At 34.9% G+C, this 19799-nt stretch overlaps 1 protein-coding gene across 5 annotated transcripts in view; it reads right to left on the bottom strand.

Moving 5' to 3' along the window:
* OPHN1 (oligophrenin 1) overlaps nt 1–19799 on the bottom strand; it is a 635000-nt gene that overhangs the window by 510216 nt on the left and 104985 nt on the right. Inside the window, exon 1 of one of the 5 annotated variants that reach the window (XM_061409854.1) lies at nt 4154–7781. The exons of the other annotated variants lie outside the window; for them this stretch is intronic. The gene's annotated coding sequence lies outside the window, so the exon portion shown is untranslated. Of the gene's footprint in view, nt 1–4153; nt 7782–19799 lie in introns of those variants that run through there. 5 annotated transcript variants of the gene reach the window in all.

Below are 19799 nucleotides of genomic sequence, written 5' to 3'. Positions count from 1 at the left end.
AGCCTCTTTCTCTCTTTCACTTTCTTATCGTCACCTCCAGACGGCCAGGTCCCCGTCCATTAAAGGACCCTAACAAGTGGCGCCCGAACAGGGACACTGGTGTATGTGGCATTTCGGTCGGAGGGACTCAGGACCTATTGAGGTTGGTAAATATTAAGACACGGGTCAAATGGCTGAGGGACTCAGGACCTATTGAGGTCAGGATCTATTGAGGTCAGTAAGTACTAAAACATGGGTTATACGGCTGGAAAGCCCCATCGTTTCTCTACTTTACTTCACCATTTGTTTAAAGCTCAGGGACTTTTGGTTTCACGCCAATGAATAGAGGCTTACTTTCAAACACTGGTTAAATGTAATCCTTGGTTCCCTGATAAAGGAAGTTTTGATTTAGAAATTTGGCACCAGATCAAAGAAAATGTTGAACAAGCCACCAAGCAAGGAAAAAATATTCCAATTGATTTCTGGCCATTTCAAGGTAAATTCTAACCTTCCTAATATTCAGCAACAGACAGAACACTTATTGCATGAATATGAATTATATGATAAAACTTTACAGAAGGCCCAATTAGAACAACATAAAATATTTCAAAATTTTCTTACTAGCCCTGCCCCGGCTGCTCCAAATGCTCCTCCCCTGCCAACAGGCACAACTCCAAGTCTCTCCTTTGTTGAACCTAATGAAAGTTATACTAATTTTTTAGTTAGATTAGAAACTGCTATTTCCTGTACTGTAATTGGAGAAGAAACCAAGAAACAGCTAGAGAAATTACTTGCTTACGAGAATGCAAATCAGGAATGTCAGAGAGCTATCGCTGCAATTCGTAAGACTGGGACTATTATTGATTATTTGAAGGCTTGTCACAATCTAGGATCAGAAACTCAAAAGATGCAAATGCTAGCTGAAACAATGGCTACTACCTTTAAAAAGGGAAATGAAGGATGCTTTACATGTGGAGATAAAAACAATTTAAAAAGGAACTGCCCTAAGAAGGCTAATAAAAAACCTCCAAGAACTCACCCTCGCTGCCATACAGGAATGCACTGAGCCAAAGACTGTAAATCTAAATTTGATGTTGAAGGAAAGCCTATTCCAAGAAACTCCAAACAGGGGACCCACCAGGTCCCCTACAACAAAAACCAGGAATAAATTCTATCTTTTCCCTCAAACCCTCGACATCTGGCAGTGCTGCCGTCAATATACCAGCCCTAAATTATTTTTTCCTTTACCCTCAAGTGGTCCCTTCTAGAATACCTACTGGACTTTTTGGACCCCTGCATCCACAAAACTTCAGTCTTTTATTTGGCCGATCTAGTTTGGCTTCCAAAGGAATTACTGTCCACCCTGGAATAATTGATTTAAATTATAAAGGAGAGATTCAAATTATGATGTCATCTCAGATTCTATGGCAATTCATAAGGGGGGACAAAATTGCTCAATTACTTCTTTTGCCTTACATTTCTATTAACTCCTCTAATAACGTACAGACAAATGGGTTCAGCAGTACAGATCAAAAACAATCCTTATGGACATCGTTGGTATCTGAATATGCCCACCAAATGTAAATATCAAAATTAATGATAAAAGATTTTCTGGTCTCCTTGACACTGGATCTGATATTACTATTATTTCCAAACACTTATGGCCCAAATCCTGGCCTATACAAAAAATCTCTTACCAAATTCCAGAAATTTCTCAAACCAAAGTACCAGAAATTTATCAAAATATTCAAATCTACCCATATGAAGGACCAAAAGGCCAGCCTACAACATTAAGACCTTATATGATAAATGCACCCCTTAATTTAATAGAAAGATACTTACTTATGCAATGGCAAACTCAGATATACACTCCACATTTTTCCTAGGGGCCACTTATCATTTAACAAACAGAGCAATTATTAAAATAACTTGGAAGAATGACAAGCCTATTTGGACAGAGCAATGGCCCCTTACAAAAGATAAATTACAGGCTACTAAAGAACTTATAGACACACAATTAGAATTGAAACATATTGATGAATCTTGCTCTTCTTGGAACTCTCCTATTTTTGTTATAAAAAAGAAATCTAACAAATGGTGTCTCTTAACAGACCTTAGAAAAGTTAATGCATCTATGAAACCTATGGATACATTACAACCAGGGATCCCATTACCTACTACTATTCCTCAAAATTGGCACATTATTGTTACTGATTTACAAGATTACTTTTTTAATATACCTCTACACCCTTTAGACAGGGAAAGATTCACTTCCTCTCTCCCTTATCCTAATCATATCGGGACTCATAAAAGATTTCAATAGACTATGTTACCTCAAGATATGCTTAACAATCCTAATATTTGTCAAAATTTTATAGCCAAAGCTTTACTTCCTATGTGACAGCAATTCCCTCATGCATATATCATTAAGAATATACTGTAACTACAAAAAGGAGAAATGATATTTTTGACACTGAATGGCCATGATATTCTTTAGACTCCAGAGAAAACTGATTAAAATAAAATCTTTTTTGAAATTGCAAAACCGGTTCTTTTTACATGTGCAGTTAGGAAAAGGTTAACTTCTTAAAATACTTTTTTGGAGCTCCAATTCTGCCTGGAAGACAAAAACAGGCCTAAGAAAAAACACAAAGTTAACTCTTATCATGTCCTTGGGATACACAGCCCACTCTATCTAGGACTCCAGCCATAAACGAATTGGTGGAACTCAAAAAAAAAAAAATATATATATATATATATAAAAATTAAAATTAAAAAATAAAACAAAAATATATTTTAAATTTCAAGAAGAAAACCATGCCTATCTATCTAATATTGTCTATGTCTCAAAATATGTCTTTGTTTTTGAATAATATGAAGTTAATGAGCTCTATTGAAATTCACTTGTTTGCTAATCTAATTAAGACATGTCTTAAGTCATCAACATTATATAATACTATTATGCCTAGGTTTAAGATAAACTAAATTTGTCAACAAAAGGGTAACTTTATATATATATATATATATGATTAAAACTTTTAAATAAACTTTATTAAAAATAATTATATTTTCAATAGAACAATCTATTATTATAATCTAAAATAATCTCTTAGGATTGGGGTAACTTAAGTTTCTGGAGTTATACTAAATAATAAAAGTTTATTAAATAGCTAGGTCATTTCCAAATGAAGTAAGATTTTAAAACATTAATCACTGAACGTTAACTTCCTCTTACAAAAAATTTTTCTGACGGAAAACCAAAGAGATTTTAAACTATTAATAAATATATATATTTATATAAAAATAAATATATATTATAATATATAATATGATATAATAAATATATTCACCAAATCTATAAAATACTAACATACAAGACACTTCATAGTTGCTAAAGAAAAGTAAGATATATGCTTTTGATAAAAGGATATAAGAAATGGCAAATAAAATGATGAATATAAAAATATATAAGAGTTTATGACAAATGAAAGAAAATTTTATGACAAATGGATAGAACTTATTGCCCCGAACTCTCTTTTTTTATTATTATTATATTTTTTTTTTACTTTACAATATTGTATTGGTTTTGCCATACCATCAACATGCCTCTTCCTTCTTACATGTCTCAATTGATACAAATTCTTCTTCTTTTATATGGACCACACCTCTCCAAGGTGAAACTACACAATATGTTATAACCCACCCATTAGCTTACTTTACAATAATGAGACTACCTAATTCTATAAAAATAGACAATGGCCCTACCTGTATTTCTAAGCCAATTCAAACAATTTTTACATTTATTCTCTAATAAACAGAATACAGATATTCCTTATAATCCACAAAGACAAGACATAAATAAACACATTATACACTGTAACTACAAATAGAAAGTTAAATAAAGAAAAATACACAGGAACACTTTAATCTTCCTTATCCAGAACAGACTTTACTAGATTCTAATACAATATAGTCTTTAAGCCTATTACTATTATTAATATAGCTTTATTTCTATTTCCAATCTGTAAGATTCTTAAAACAAAATAACATCAACTTCAATGCTTGTTTCACAATGCAAAACAAAAACAACATAAAAAAACCATTTGCCAACATAAAAACCATTTGCCAAAAAGATTGTTTGTTCCTAGGAATATCAAAAGTGCAAAATATTCACCTTCTTTTCAGGTCTGTCTTGAAAGTATAATCATCTTCCTTGACACACTGAACAGAGAGATTCAACAACTGCCAGGCTTCATTTCTTTTCCAAGGACAAGGTCAAATACATTTGGGTATGAGCAACATTTCATTTATCAAGTTGTTCTGCATCAGCTTTTCAATAATTTCACTTAAGAAAAAATATTTGAATGTTTGCTCCTAATCCTTTGCCCCAAATAACACATATCACTTAAAACACAGTCATATTCTATTTCTTTTTGTATCAGAAAAAACATATATGCTAAATGAGAAAGAAATCAACCCATTATTTCAAAACCACAGCCAAATTTTCATGGTTAGTTAGTGATGAAAACAAGACTATAGTACCTCATGGAAATTAAGGCAAACTTACTGACATGTTGCTTGGTTGGAACTGATAAACTCTGCATTAGACAGACTATGCCACCAATACCTGGGCCTAATGAAAAAATATTTTTAAATGGGTACATATATCTACAAAGGCTTGCTTTAAGCCACTGACTGTCCCATCTGTTAAACATGAGGCATAAACTATATCAAGCAGAAAAAACCTATCTCTAACGACATCAATGTTGTCAATCCCAAAATACCCAAAGACCAAGAAATTAACTTAAAACCAAAATTAGGTCTATTTGATTTACATATATGAAAAAGAACAATAGCATTGGCTGAACAAGACGATGACTCATACCTTTGACACAGAAATAAACAAATTCATGGAAACAACATTCAAGATGAAAGGTTTAAGTAGTCAAGAGTCAAGGTCAATTTAAAATAAAAGCTTCTCAATGTCCTCTTGGAGGACATTATCTACCAATCCCAAAACAGATCTCTAGATGAATATTTTTGGACTGAAATATTTCCTAGGAATGTTTTCATCATTATCATTTTCCTTTCTTTCTATAACTATTGTTAATATAGTTTTATTTGTTTTAAATTTTTCAAACTTACCACAAGAAGATATTTTGACAAAAGCAGAAAAGCAATTTGAAACATTAAAGGACACCTCCCTTCCTTTGCCCATTTGATATCAAGACAGGTTAACTAATCTATGGAAATCTAAGAAACTCATCTTACAGGGAAAGGGATATGCTTCTATTTCTCCAGATGGATCCAACGAACTCATGACTTTCTCTTCAGAAGATTCAACCTAAGGGGGCCCCCAACATTCAGACTAGAGATGATGCAAAGAAAAAAACCTCAGGAAGAAGGAACTTCAATACAAGCCATGGCAACTTTAAAAATTTCCAAAAAACGCTGCACTCGACGTCACCGACCTTATGATCTCCCTACTTGGGGACAGATAAATACCCTTACTAATCAGGCTGAAAATCTGATTTCTCAACAGGGAATGCCTCGGAATCCTGAAAATATTTTTCTTAGCTATGCTTGCTTTGCTTGCTTTTGCTTCCCCTGCTCAGGCTGACTTGATTGATCACACTTAATAGGCTTATATACCTAACCCCCCTTTTTATTGTAGGTTATAAAATGGACAGATAAAAGACTAATTATAGCCACTAATGACTCAACACATATGATAATGACTCAACACATAATGACTCCTCGGAACTTGGAGGGGCCCTCTCATCCTGAAGAAGAAAAAAAAAAAACTAATTAATATCTCTCTAGGTTATGAAGTCCTTTCTTTGTATATGGGCCCAGCAGAATTATGCATAAATGTTAGCCGACAAACTTGGGCTTTCGCCCTGCCTCTAAAAGAGGACTTTCAGACACTGCTTGGATTATTTACTACCCTTTCTTTGTCCATGAACCATGTTTATACTACTAAAACTTTAAGGAAAGAGTTAAGGAAAAAACAAAGAACACTATGAAAAAGGTTTACTAATAAGAACTTTAAATATATTCCTGTTCATTGGGACAAATGTCAGGCCAAATCAAGAAAATTAATGTTTGTGGCTAATCATACAATTGTTGATTGGGGACCCAATGGTATGTGGTTATCTAACTGCTCAGATGATATTAATAACACTATATATGATTATATAACTTAAATAACATAGAAGGTTACTAATACTACAATGGAGCATAACCATGACAGAGGACTTTTGGATGGCTTGACAGTGGAGTGGCCCCCCCTCATCCTCGAATCATTCCTGATAAACATATTGGGCCTGAACAATGGGACATGTGGAAACTTGCTGAAAGCATCGAGGAACTGGACTGGACATTTCACAAGGACTAATCGTAGCCATAGCAATTATTTCTTTCGTTATAATTAAGCATATTTTATACAAGCCTGTGTTCCACTTCCTTTTGTTGTAACTATAAGAAACTTACAATTCAATAAGACTTTACGTTCTGTAATTTGCATAAATTGTAAATTATATACTTGTCTTAACTCCTCTATTTCCTTGAGAAATGACTCCCTTTTGATTCTTAAATTTCAACATAATCTATGGTTACCAAAATCTCCAACAGCCCTAGGAAGAAGGTCCCATGGCTGGACTTGCTTCCCAGTTACTTACTAAATTGCTCCAACAATCTAAACAATTCATTGGATAACTAATTTTTGGCATTTTGAGATCAATAGCTATTTGCACCACTGCTGCTGTCACTGGTGTTGCTTTAAAAACCTCAATTCAAACATGTAATTTTATTCAAAATTGGACTAAAGATGCCCATACTATGTGGGCCACTAAGTCTCAGATAGATGATATTCAAGAGGAAGTACAGGAACTAAAAACAGCCATCATGTGGGTTGGAGATCAATTAACAGATGTACAAAAACCGGTAATGTTAAAATGTGATTGGAATTTTACTCAATTTTATGTTACTCCTGTTTTCATTTCAATAATAATGCCTATAACTGGGAACAAATCAAATTTCATTTACAAAACATACATGATAATGTCTCTCTGAATGTACAATTATTATAAAAAGAAATATTTGAAACCTTTTCTAATAATCTGCCTTCTTTCACTAATTTGAAAACTTTAGCTGAACAACTAGCTAATCAATTATCAATTATCTGGACTAGAATCACATGGATGGTTTCAAAGCATAACTCACAACATCGGGTCTGGAACTGTAATTTTAATGATTGTCTTGATAATTATATATGTCATCTATCATTGCCTTCATGCAAAGATTGTTAAAACTAAACAAACTCTAATGATCAGAACTCTTTTTACAAATATTATAAATAAATAAAGTGGAACTTTATTAAAACTCTGCTACACAAAAGCTCCTGAGTGATCAAGCCTGCTCCCTGGTCCTGAAACTAAATCTTCAGAGATCACAATTCAACATCGTCCACCGTAAGCTATCAGGAGCACATCAATACATAAGACAAACACTAACAGACATAAAAGGAGAAATTGATAGTAACACAATAATAGTAGGAGACTTTAACACCCCACTTACAACAATGGACAGATAATCAAAACAGAAAATTAATAAGGAAACACAAGTCTTAAATGATATATTAGACAAGATGGATCTCATTGACATCTTCAGGACATTCCACCCAAATGCAGACCACACCTCTTCTCAAGTGCATTCTCCAGGATAGACCACATCTTGGGGCACAACTCAAACCTCAGTAAATTTAAGAAAATTGAAATCATATCAAGCATCTTTTCTGACCACAATGTTAAGAGACTAGATTTTCATTACAAGGAAAAAATTGTAAAAAACACAAACACGGGGAGATTAAACAATACATTTCTAAATAATGAACAGCTTACTGAAGAAATCAAAAGGGAAATAAAAAAAATCCTAGAAACCTCAGACATATATATATATATATGTGTGTGTGTGTGTGTGTGTATACATATATATATATATATATATATATATATATATAAAATAGATGCAGAGAAAGACTTTGACAAAATTCAACACCTATTTATGATTTAACAAAAAAAAAAAAAAAACTCTCCAGAAAGCAGGCATAGAAGGAACATACCAGAACATAAGAAAAGCAATATACGACAGACCCACAGCAAACTTCATCCTCAATGGCAAAAAATGGAAAGCATTTCCTCTAAAATCAGAAAAGAACAAGGGTGTCCACTCTCACCACTACTATTCAACATAGTTTTGGAAGTCTTACCTATAGCAGAGAAGAAAAACAAATAAAAGAAATTCAGATTTGAAAGAAAAAGTAAAACTGTCACTATTTGCAGATAATATGGTCCTCTACGTAGAAAACCCAACAGACACCAGAAAATTACTAGAGCTAATCAATGAATATGGTAAATGTGCAGGATATAAAATACACAGGAATCCCTTGCATTCCTATACACTAACAATGAAAAACAGAAAGAGAAAGGAAACAATCTCATTCACCATTGCAACAAAAAGAATAAAATACTTAGGAATAAATTTACCTACAGAAACAAAAGACCTATATATAGAAAACTATAAAACACTGATGCAAGAAAGCAAAGATGACACAAATAAATGGAGAAATATACCATGTTCTTGGATTGGAAGAATAAATATAGAGAAAATGAGTATACTACCCAAAGCAATCTATAGAGTCAACACAATTGCTATCAAGCTACCAATAATATTTTTTCACAAAACTACAACAAATAATTTTACAGTTTATATGGAAACACAAAAAAACCTTGAATAGCCAAAGCAATCTTGAGAAAGAAAATGGAACTTGAGGAACCAAGCTTCCTGACTCTGGAATATAGTACAAAGATACATTCATCAAGACAGTATGGTACCAGCACAAAGACAGAAATATAGACCAATGGAACAAAATAGAAATCCCAAAGATAAATTCATGCATGATGGACACCTAATCTTTGACAAAGGAGGCAAAAATATACAATGGAGAAAAGACAATCACTTTAACAAGTGGTGCTGGGAAAACTGGTCAATCATGTGTAAAGGAATGAAATTAGAACACTTTCTAACACCATACACAAAAATAAACTCAAAATGGATTACAGATCTACATGTAATACTAGAAACTATAAAACTGTTAGAAGAAAACATATGCAGAATACCCTCTGACATAAATCATAGCAAGATCCTCTATGAGCCACCTCCCAGAGTAATGGAAATAAACACAAAAATAAACAAATGGGACATAATTAAACTTAAAAGCTTCTGCACAAGGAAGGAAACTATAAGCAAGGTGAAAAGGTAGCCTTGAGAATGGGAGAAAATAATAGCAAATGAAACAAATGACAAAGAACTCATTTCAAAAATATACAAGCAGCTCATACAGCTCAATACCAGAAAAATTAACAACCCAATCAAAAAGTGGGCCAAAGAACTAAACACACATTTCTCCAAAGAAGACATACAGATGGCTAACAAACACATGAAAAGATGCTCAACATCACTCATGATCAGAGAAATGCAAATCAAAACCACAATGGGGTCCCATTTCATGTCAGTCAGAATGGCTGCTATCCAAAAGTCTACAAGCAATAAATGCTGGAGAGGGTTTTGGTGAGAATGCACACTAGTACAACCACTATGGAGAACAGTAAGGAGATTCCTTAAAAAACTGGAAATAGAACTGCCATATGAAAAATCAAAACCACAATGAGGTACCATCTCACACCAGTCACAATGGCCAGCATCAAAAAGTCTACAAGCAATAAATGCTGGAGAGGGTGTGAAGAAAAGGGAACCTTCTTACACTGTTGGTGGGAATGAAAACTAGTACAGCCACATGGAGAACAGTGTGGAGATTCCTTAAAAAACTGGAAATAGAACTTTCTTATCCATTCATTTGCCAATGGACATCTAGGTTGCTTCCATGTCCTAGGTATTGTAAACAGTGCTGCAACGAACATTGGGGTACATGTGTATCTTTCAATTCTGGTTTCCTCAATGTTTATGCCCAGCAGTGGGATTGCTGAGTCATATGGCAGTTGTAGTACATACACACAATGGAATACTACTCAGCTCTTAAAAAGAATGCATTTGAATCAGTTCTAATGAGGTGGATGAAACTGGAGCCTATTATACAGAGTGAAATAAGTCAGAAAGAGAAACACCAACAAAGTTTATTAACACATATATATGGAATTTAGAAAGATGGTAACAATGGTCCTATATGCAAGGCAGCAAAAGAGACACAGAAGTAAAGAACAGACTTTTGAACTCGGTGGGAGAAGGTGAGCATGGGATGATTTGAGAGAATAGCATTGTAACATATATATTACCATATGTAAAATAGAAGTCCAGTTCAAGTTTGATGCATGAAGCAGGGCACCCAAAGCCAGTGCTCTGGGACAACCTAGAGGGTTGGCGTGGGGAGGGAGGTGGGAGTGGGTTTCAGGATGGGAGGGACAGATGTGTACCCATGGCTGATTCATGTCCATGTATGACAAAAACCACTACAATATTGTAAAATAATGATTCTCCAATTAAAATAATTAATTAAAAAATAAAACAAAGGAAGGGGAAAAATCAGAAATAAATAAAACAATATGCTATTAATTAACAAGAAAATTAGAGTGGTGGCATTCTGAGGTGATTTCTTTTCCTCTTCTTTATTTCAAGGATTTTTATGCCGCAGCACTGACTTATTTGGGGGAGGGGGGAATTCAAAAACAAATATATAAACACATATGAGTAAAATAAGTGCATAAAAATTTTTAAAGCTTACCTTATGCATAAAATTAGTTTTTACTGTTATTACAAGAGTATTTTAATAGTAAATAAATACCTCTTTTAGTGTACACCCGTGGCGGATGCATGTTGATGTATGGCAAAACCAATGCAATATTGTAAAGTAAAAAAAATAATAATAATAAATAAAGAAAAAATAAAGAAGCTATAGAGACCATTATTAGCAGAAGTGCCAACTGCATGACCTTGAAACACACACACACTGTTATAGGTGGAGCCAAACCAGCTGAAACAATAAAGGAGTGGAGTACCCTAAGCACTAAATGAAAGGTGTAATTCTCAGAACTGAAGAGCTGAACAGAGGTGACCAAGAAGACAAACCACTATTAATAGGAGTACAACAGAGTCCAAAGAGAAATGAGCAAGAAAAGAAACAACAGTGATTCAAGAGAAGACAAAGAGATCTGTAGAAATGACAAGCACAACATATCCATTAGTCTATAACATGAAACAATCTAATTAGGCAATAAGGAGATAATGGGGACCCTTCCTGGAATACAGCAGGTGGCTGAAGAAGTGGCTGCTTCAGCAGAATGCTAAAAATGCCCCTAGAACCTAGAATATCAGTACAGGAAGACCCATAGAGGAACCAATGTAATCTATGATTTTACACAGTTGGAAACCTAGGCCGAGAAAAGGAGAAGGACATTATGAAAAGTCCACAATGAGTTCTGGCTTAATGTATTCTAACAATTAATACCAGGCCAGGTCTCTTTCCACAAACACCAACTGTTTTCTCCAAAGCTCTGTATGCTTAGAATGTTGCTATTTTTTACAAGGGAAATCAGAAGCCTCCAAAACATTATATTCCAAATTGTGTTCATTGTAAAAAATCAGGCAATGTAATCTCAATTGCATTCCAGATAATTCTTCTGGGAAAACAATCCAGTTTATTTAACTACCTTCAATAATCTCTCATATGTATATACAAGACAGGACCAGAGTATAAGAAGCAAGTGCAGAAGAACTGTAGACCACTTGACATTTGCTACTTGACTTATAGCAAGTACTTGACTACTTGCTATAATATGTCAGAGGAAGGACACATACCCAAAGCCCATCTTTTTCACCTACCCCCTGGCTCCTACCTAGGCATATCCTCTAGTGTCTTTTAGAACAAATGACAGGAGGCCTGATCTCCTAATACTGTCTCGGCTATTCACAGCTAAGTAATATTGCACCCAATTTCCTTCATCAGTAAATGAGGGGGCTACAGTGAGATGACTTCAAAGGTTTCTCCCACCTTTAACGTACTATGATTTTGTGAAAACTAAATTAACACTGCCATAATCAAATTCCTAACACCTATAGAGAGTTTGAATACATTGAATATATTCAAATGTGTATTTCCTTATAAGAAAATTAGGAACTCTCCTCTGGGAAACCAGTTGGTCCATTGGCCTAAATTCAAAACTAAGAGTCCAAAATTATTGATTTTATCACTAACTCTGCTAAAAAGTTCTCCGGATGTGCCTGAGTATGTTCCAAAGGAAGGAGCCATTCTAACCTGGGTCAGTGGATCAGTCAAGCTATGATATAAGGAATACAAATTTTGCAAGAATTTTGGTGAGGAAGAAGATATGACTTTTGGAGATAAAAGAGATCTTAAACAACACTTTAACACAGTAACCTGTCAAGAAATACACATTGGCCTGGGAATCAGTAGACCTGGAATCTAGTTCTGAGGCTGCCAATTACCAGTTGTGTGACTTTAACAGGAACAAGAGGCTAGGATTAGGGAGGGCAGTAACACTGACTGAGCATCTACTATGTGCCAGGCATATGAGTTATACAAAATGACAAGGGAGAACTACTTTCCCCAAGATTTTTTCCAACTTAAACTTTCAAATGTATTGTCTATTAAAACAAAGTATAGAAGCAGATGCACTCAGTCATGCAAAACTCATATTCTGAGTGTTGGTTTTATATGGAGTTTTATAACTGAAGGGCATAGCTGGCAGAGAGAAGAGCATCTAATCAAGTTTTGAAAAGGGAACTAGCAAGTGTGAAAGTGGATGATGGAGAGGAAACATAATAGCTGTATGGACAGGACCAGAGCAAGAAACCTATTACAGGAATAATGAGACATGAGACTGAAAAGAAAGAATAGAAAAGGAGCAGTTTATTAAACATTTACAAAAACAATCAATCACCAACAGTCTACAAAATATATGATATGCATAGAGAAAAAGACTGGAGGAAAATGTCAAAAAAGTGGTTTTCACTGAGATGGTCCATGAGTGTTACTTTCTTATTTATACTCCTCTGTATTTTTCAAATTTTCTTAGTGAATATATACTATTATTATTATAATGGGAGAAGAAATAACCTCCTGCAAGTGTTTATTTACTCAGCATCTATTTTGTGTCAGGAACTGTGACAGGTATAGAGCTAAAAACACAAACAAGAGAGCGACTATTTTGGCATAGGAGAGGCTTCATAAAATAATGATTTATATTTGGCTGTAGTTTCAAAGATAAAGAGAATCTCTTGTGCCTGTTGGGTACATCACAGGTGCTGTGATCTCCAACCCTCAAGAGATCCTCAAGAAGCTGTTGAGAAGTGATTGGATGGGAGTGTTGATTTCAGACAATGGAGAATCTGAGCTGCCTTTGTAAAGCAATGGAGTTTTTCATTCATCTGTGCCTGGTTGGTCCAGGTACTAATGGCTTGTCCTGTTGTGTGGCATGCATGTAGTCATGTGACCCAGCCAACACTGTGCATCCCATCATGTGAAGCCACCTCATCCCCTCCCAACCCTCACTAGCCAAGTAAACATTATATTGTATTAGCTCCAACTACAGATTAAAAAGAACATTGCTATTTATAATGCAGTATTTCATAGACCTGTGTATTCCTAATTTAATAGTACAAATATTAATATACATACTATACAATTCAGATTTTAAAGTTGATATTTTTATATCCCTGAAATGTAAGATGTTTGTTACACTGTAGTACTAGATTTGTTAGGGAACCAAAAACAGCATTTATGGATGAAAGTGAAAATGAGTTGCTCAGTCATGTCCGGTTCTTTGCGATCCCACAGACTATACAGTCCATGGAATTCTCCAGGCCAGAATACTAGAGTGGGTAGCCTTTCCCTTCTCCAGGGGATCTTCCCAACGCAGGGATCGAACCCAGGTGTCCTGTGTTGCAGGCGGATTCTTTATAGGCTGAGCCACCAGGGAATGGATGAAATGGTCGCTTATATTTTAGTCAGGGTTTATAAGTTTAGATGGTCAAATTTATATTTCCTAGTGACGGAAAATTCATTTTTCTTTATTTTTCAATATTAAAAAGGCTCAGTATGCACAGTGCATGTGTGCGTGCTAAGTGGCTTCAGTCGTGTCCAACTCTTTACGACCCCACGGACGGTAGCCCACCAGGTTCCTCTGCCCATGGGATCCTCCAGGCAAGCATACTGGAGTGGGTTGCCATTCCCTCCTCCAAGGATCTTCCTGATCCAGCGACCGAAATCTGCATCTCCTACAACTCCTGCATTGCAGGTGGATTCTTTACCACTGAGGCACCTGAGAAGCCCATATGCACAGTGGGGCTATGTAAATACTCTTTAAAACTATGGCCCTATTAATCTTATAAGTGTTACTTATGGGTCAAGCAACATAAACTGCATAAACGTAAAAACAAACAAAAAAGCTCCCCACACATACCCCTGGAATGTATGGTAAGGAAAAAAAAAAAAAAAGATAAAGAGATATTCACCCAAGTGAGAAAGGAAGTGAAATTACAGGCATAAAAAATATCAAATAAAGAGACAATGAATCTGGGGGGGGAAATAGAAAGATTCTGAGAACACAGTTGACAAGTAGGGGGTATGAGGAGAAGCAACAGGAAATAAAACTGAAGAAGTATTATAAATAGAAGAAAAACTGACAAGCCTTGAATTCCACACAAAGAAATTTAAATTTCAAACTACAAAAACTTTTATGAACCAAACAATAACCAAATCATATTTTCATGGTACGAAGAGCCTTTAACATGCTAAGTGTTACTGAGGTATAAGATTGAAGATTGCCTCTGCCATATTTTCAAATCTCTTAGCCCACATATTATCTTTGAATGACTTCTTTATTTATCAGATATTCTTTTGGTGTTTCCCTTAAGCAGATTTCAACTACATGACTGTCACAGGAAGGGGAAGACATAGGCTAGGAAGTCAGTAGCATTATTTTCTCTCTTCTCTCCAATGACTGTACATTCAAGAGTGCTCTCAAAAGAGAATTACAAAATTCCAATTTATCTGTATATAGTTCCAGAAAGTAAGGGAAAGCACCAATTTAAAATGTTCTATCCCTACATAAATACAAAACATGTAAGAAATAATATGAACAGTTATATGCCAAAAATTGGACAACCTAGAAGAAATGGACAAGTTTCTAGAAATATACGGTCTGTCAAAATTCAGTCAAGAAAAACATATAATTTGAACAGACTGATCACCAGCAGTGAAATAAACTCTATAATAATAATAATAAAAAGCTCTACGCAAACAAAAGTCTAGGACCAGACAGTTTCACTGGGGAATTCTACCAAACATACAAAGAACCTACACGAATCTTTCTCAGGCTATTCCAAAAGATATAAGAGGAGGAAACACTCCCAAGTTCACTCTATGAATCATCATCCTGATACCAAAACCAGACAAAGACACTACAAAAAAGAAAATTTCAGGCCAACATCTTTGATGAACACAGATGCAAAAATCCTCAACAACATATTAGCAAACCAAATCCTGCAGTACAAAAAAAAAGATCATACATCATGATCAAGTTGGATTCATTTCAGTGTTGCAAGAACAATTCAACATACACAAATCAATCAGTGTGATGCATCACATTAACAAAGGAAAGGACAAAAACCATATTATCATCTCAATAGACTCAGAAAAAGCATTTGATAAAATTCAACAGCTATTCATCATAAAAACCTGTCACTAAAGTGGGCATAGAGGGAATATACCTAAACATAATAAAAGCCATTTATGACAAACCCACAGCCAACATAATACTTAATGAAAAGCTGAAAGCCTTCCCATTTAATTCAGGAACAATACAAGGAAGGATGCCCACTCTCACCATTTTCCTTTAATGTACTGTTGGAAGTCCTAGCCACAGCAATCAGGCAAGAAGATATAAAAAGCATTCACATGGAATGGAAGAGGTAAAATTGTCCTTATTTGCAGATGGCATGATACAGGGAATCCTACAGACTTCACACAAAAACTATTAGAACTAATTAATGAATTCAGCAAGGTAGCAGATGTAAGATTAATATACAGAGATCTCTTGCATTTATTTACAATAACAATGATGCATCCGAAAGTAAAAAAAAAAAAAAGTCTGTTTAAAATTGTGTCAAAAAGAAATCCCTCAGAATAAATTTAACCAAGGAGGTGAAAATCCTGTACACTGAAAACTATAAAACGGTGATTAAGGAAACTGAATGAATGTGATCAACGAAATGAAAAAAAAAAAAAAAAGCCATCTCCAAGTCACATCCCTATTTAATAGAAACTAGATAATCAGCAGAGCCCACTAATTTGCTCTGCATGCATTTCTCACAGGCTTTAACCTCTATGCAAAGAAATAATATCACCAGGTCTACAATTTATACTGTGGGTGCTTTGCTGTGCTGGGTCGCTCAGTCATGTCCATCTCTTTGTGACTGCATGGACTGTAACCTGTCAGGCTCCTCTGTCCATGGGATTCTCTCGGCAAGAATACTGGAGTGGATTGCCATGACCTCCTCCAGGAGATCTTCATGACGCAGATCAAACCCTCTTCTCCTGCGGCTCCTGCATTGCAGGAAGATTCTTTACCACTGAGCCACTGAGGAAGCCCAATCAATGTGATACATGACATTACCAAATTGAAGATTAAAAACTGTATGATCATTTCAATAAATGCAGAAAAAGTTTTTGACAAAATTCAACACCTACTTATGATTTAAAAAAAAAAAAAAAGTCTTCAAAAGTAAGCTTAAAGGAAAGTAACCTTAACATAAAAATACAGGATGTATATGACAAATCTACAGCTAACATCATACTCAACGGTGAAGAGCTGAAAGAATCCTCTAAAAGGAATCCAAATTGGAAGAGAAGTAAAACTGTCAGTGTTTGCAGATGAAATAACTTTTACACAGAAAATCCTAAAGATACCACCAGAAAACTACTAGAGCTCATCAATAAATTTTATAAAGTTGCTGGATACAAAATTAATATATAAAAATCTATTGCATTCCTGTACACTAACAATGAAAGATCAGAAAGAGAAATTTAAAAACAATTCCATTTACAATCACATCAGAAAGAATATAACACCTAAGAATAAATCTACCTAAAAAGATAAAAGACCTGTGCTCAGTAAACTATTAATATGGGATACTGATCAAAGGAATCAAAGATGACACAAACAGATGGAGAGATATACCACGTTCTTGGATTGGAAGAATCAATATTGTGAAAATGATTATACTACACCAAAACAATCTACAGATTCAATGCAATTTCTATCAAATTATCAATGGCATTTCTCACACAATTAGAACAAAAACTTTTATGATTCATATGGAAACACAAAAGACCCCCAAAATCCAAAGCAATCTTGAGAATGAAAAACAGAGCTGGAGGAATCAGGCTATCTGACTTCACAATATAAAGCTTTGGTAATCAAAACAGTATGGCACTGGCATAAAAACAGAAATATAGATCAGTGCAACAGGATAGAAAGTTCAGAGATAAACTAAAGCACCATGGCTTCCTAATCTATGACAAAGGAGGCAAAAATATACAATGGAAGAAAGGACAATCTCTTCAATAAGTGATGCTGGGAAAACTGGACAGCTATGTGTAAAAGAAGAAAATTAGAACACTCCTTAATACTGTATGCAAAAATAAACTCAAAGTGGATTGAAAACCTAAATGTAAGACCAGATACTATAAGACTCTTAGGGGAAAAAATAGGCAGAACAGTCTTTGACATAAATCACAGTGAAATCTTTTCTGACCCACTGCCTAGAGTACTGAAAATAAAAACAAAAATAAATGGGACTTAAAAGCTTTTGCACAGCAAAGGAAACCATAAGCAAAACAAAAAGATAACCCTCAGAATGGGAAAAAATATTTGCAAATGAAACAGCTTACAAGGGATTAAACATCTCATGCAGCTCAATATAAAAAACAAACAACCCAATAAAAAACAAGAGCAGTAGACCTAAATAGACATTTCTCCAAAGAAGATACAGATGGCAAAAAAAAAAAAAAAATGCATGAAAAGATGATCAACATTACTATTAGTGTAATGCAAATCAAAACTACAATGAGGTATCACTTCACACAAATCAGAATGGTCATCAATGAAAAATCTACAAATGATAAATGCAGGAGAGGGTATGGAGAAAAGGGAACTCTCCTACACTGTTGATGGTAATATAAATTGGTAAGTGCCACTATGGAAAATACTATGTGTGAGAAAACAGAAAGAGAAATTAAGGAAACAATTCCATTCACCATTGCAACGGAAAGAATAAAATACTTAGGAATATATCTACCTAAAGAAACTAAAGACCTATATATAGAAAACTATAAAACACTGGTGAAAGAAATCAAAGAGGACCCTAATAGATGGAGAAATATACCATGTTCATGGATTGGAAGAATCAATATAGTGAAAATGAGTATACTACCCAAAGCAATTTACAGATTCAATGCAATCCCTATCAAGCTACCAACAGTATTCTTCACAGAGCTAGAACAAATAATTTCACAATTTGTATGGAAATACAAAAAACCTCGAATAGCCAAAGCAATCTTGAGAAAGAAGAATGGAACTGGAGGAATCAACCTGCCTGACTTCAGGCTCTACTACAAAGCCACAGTCATCAAGACAGTATGGTACTGGCACAAAGACAGAAATATTGATCAATGGAACAAAATAGAAAGCCCAGAGATAAATCCACGCACATATGGACACCTTATCTTTGACAAAGGAGGCAAGAATATACAATGGATTAAAGACAATCTCTTTAACAAGTGGTGCTGGGAAATCTGGTCAACCACTTGTAAAAGAATGAAACTAGAACACTTTCTAACACCATACACAAAAATAAACTCAAAATGGATTAAAGATCTAAACGTGAGACCAGAAACTATAAAACTCCTAGAGGAGAACATAGGCAAAACACTCTCTGACATACATCACAGCAGGATCCTCTATGACCCACCTCCCAGAATATTGGAAATAAAAGCAAAAATAAACAAATGGGACCTAATTAACCTTAAAAGCTTCTGCACATCAAAGGAAACTATTAGCAAGATGAAAAGACAGCCTTCAGAATGGGAGAAAATAATACCAAATGAAGCAACTGACAAACAACTAATCTCAAAAATATACAAGCAACTCCTACAGCTCAACTCCAGAAAAATAAATGACCCAATCAAAAAATGGGCCAAAGAACTAAATAGACATTTCTGCAAAGAAGACATACAGATGGCTAACAAACACATGAAAAGATGCTCAACATCACTCATTATCAGAGAAATGCAAATCAAAACCACTATGAGGTACCATTTCACACCAGTCAGAATGGCTGCTATCCAAAAGTCTACAAGTAATAAATGCTGGAGAGGGTGTGGAGAAAAGGGAACCCTCTTACACTGTTGGTGGGAATGCAACCTAGTACAGCCACTATGGAGAACAGTGTGGAGATTCCTTAAAAAACTGGAAATAGAACTGCCTTATGATCCAGCAATCCCACTGCTGGGCATACACACTGAGGAAACCAGAAGGGAAAGAGACACGTGTACCCCAATGTTCATTGCAGCACTGTTTATAATAGCCAGGACATGGAAGCAACCTAGATGTCCATCAGCAGATGAATGGATAAGAAAGCTGTGGTACATATACACAATGGAGTATTACTCAGCCATTAAAAAGAATACATTTGAAGCAGTCCTAACGAGGTGGATGAAACTGGAG

The sequence above is a fragment of the Bos javanicus genome, chromosome X (assembly GCF_032452875.1).
Source record: "Bos javanicus breed banteng chromosome X, ARS-OSU_banteng_1.0, whole genome shotgun sequence".
Lineage (NCBI taxonomy): Eukaryota > Metazoa > Chordata > Mammalia > Artiodactyla > Bovidae > Bos > Bos javanicus.
Note: the sequence above shows the minus strand (reverse complement) of the source record. Positions and strands in the feature narration are given on the sequence as shown.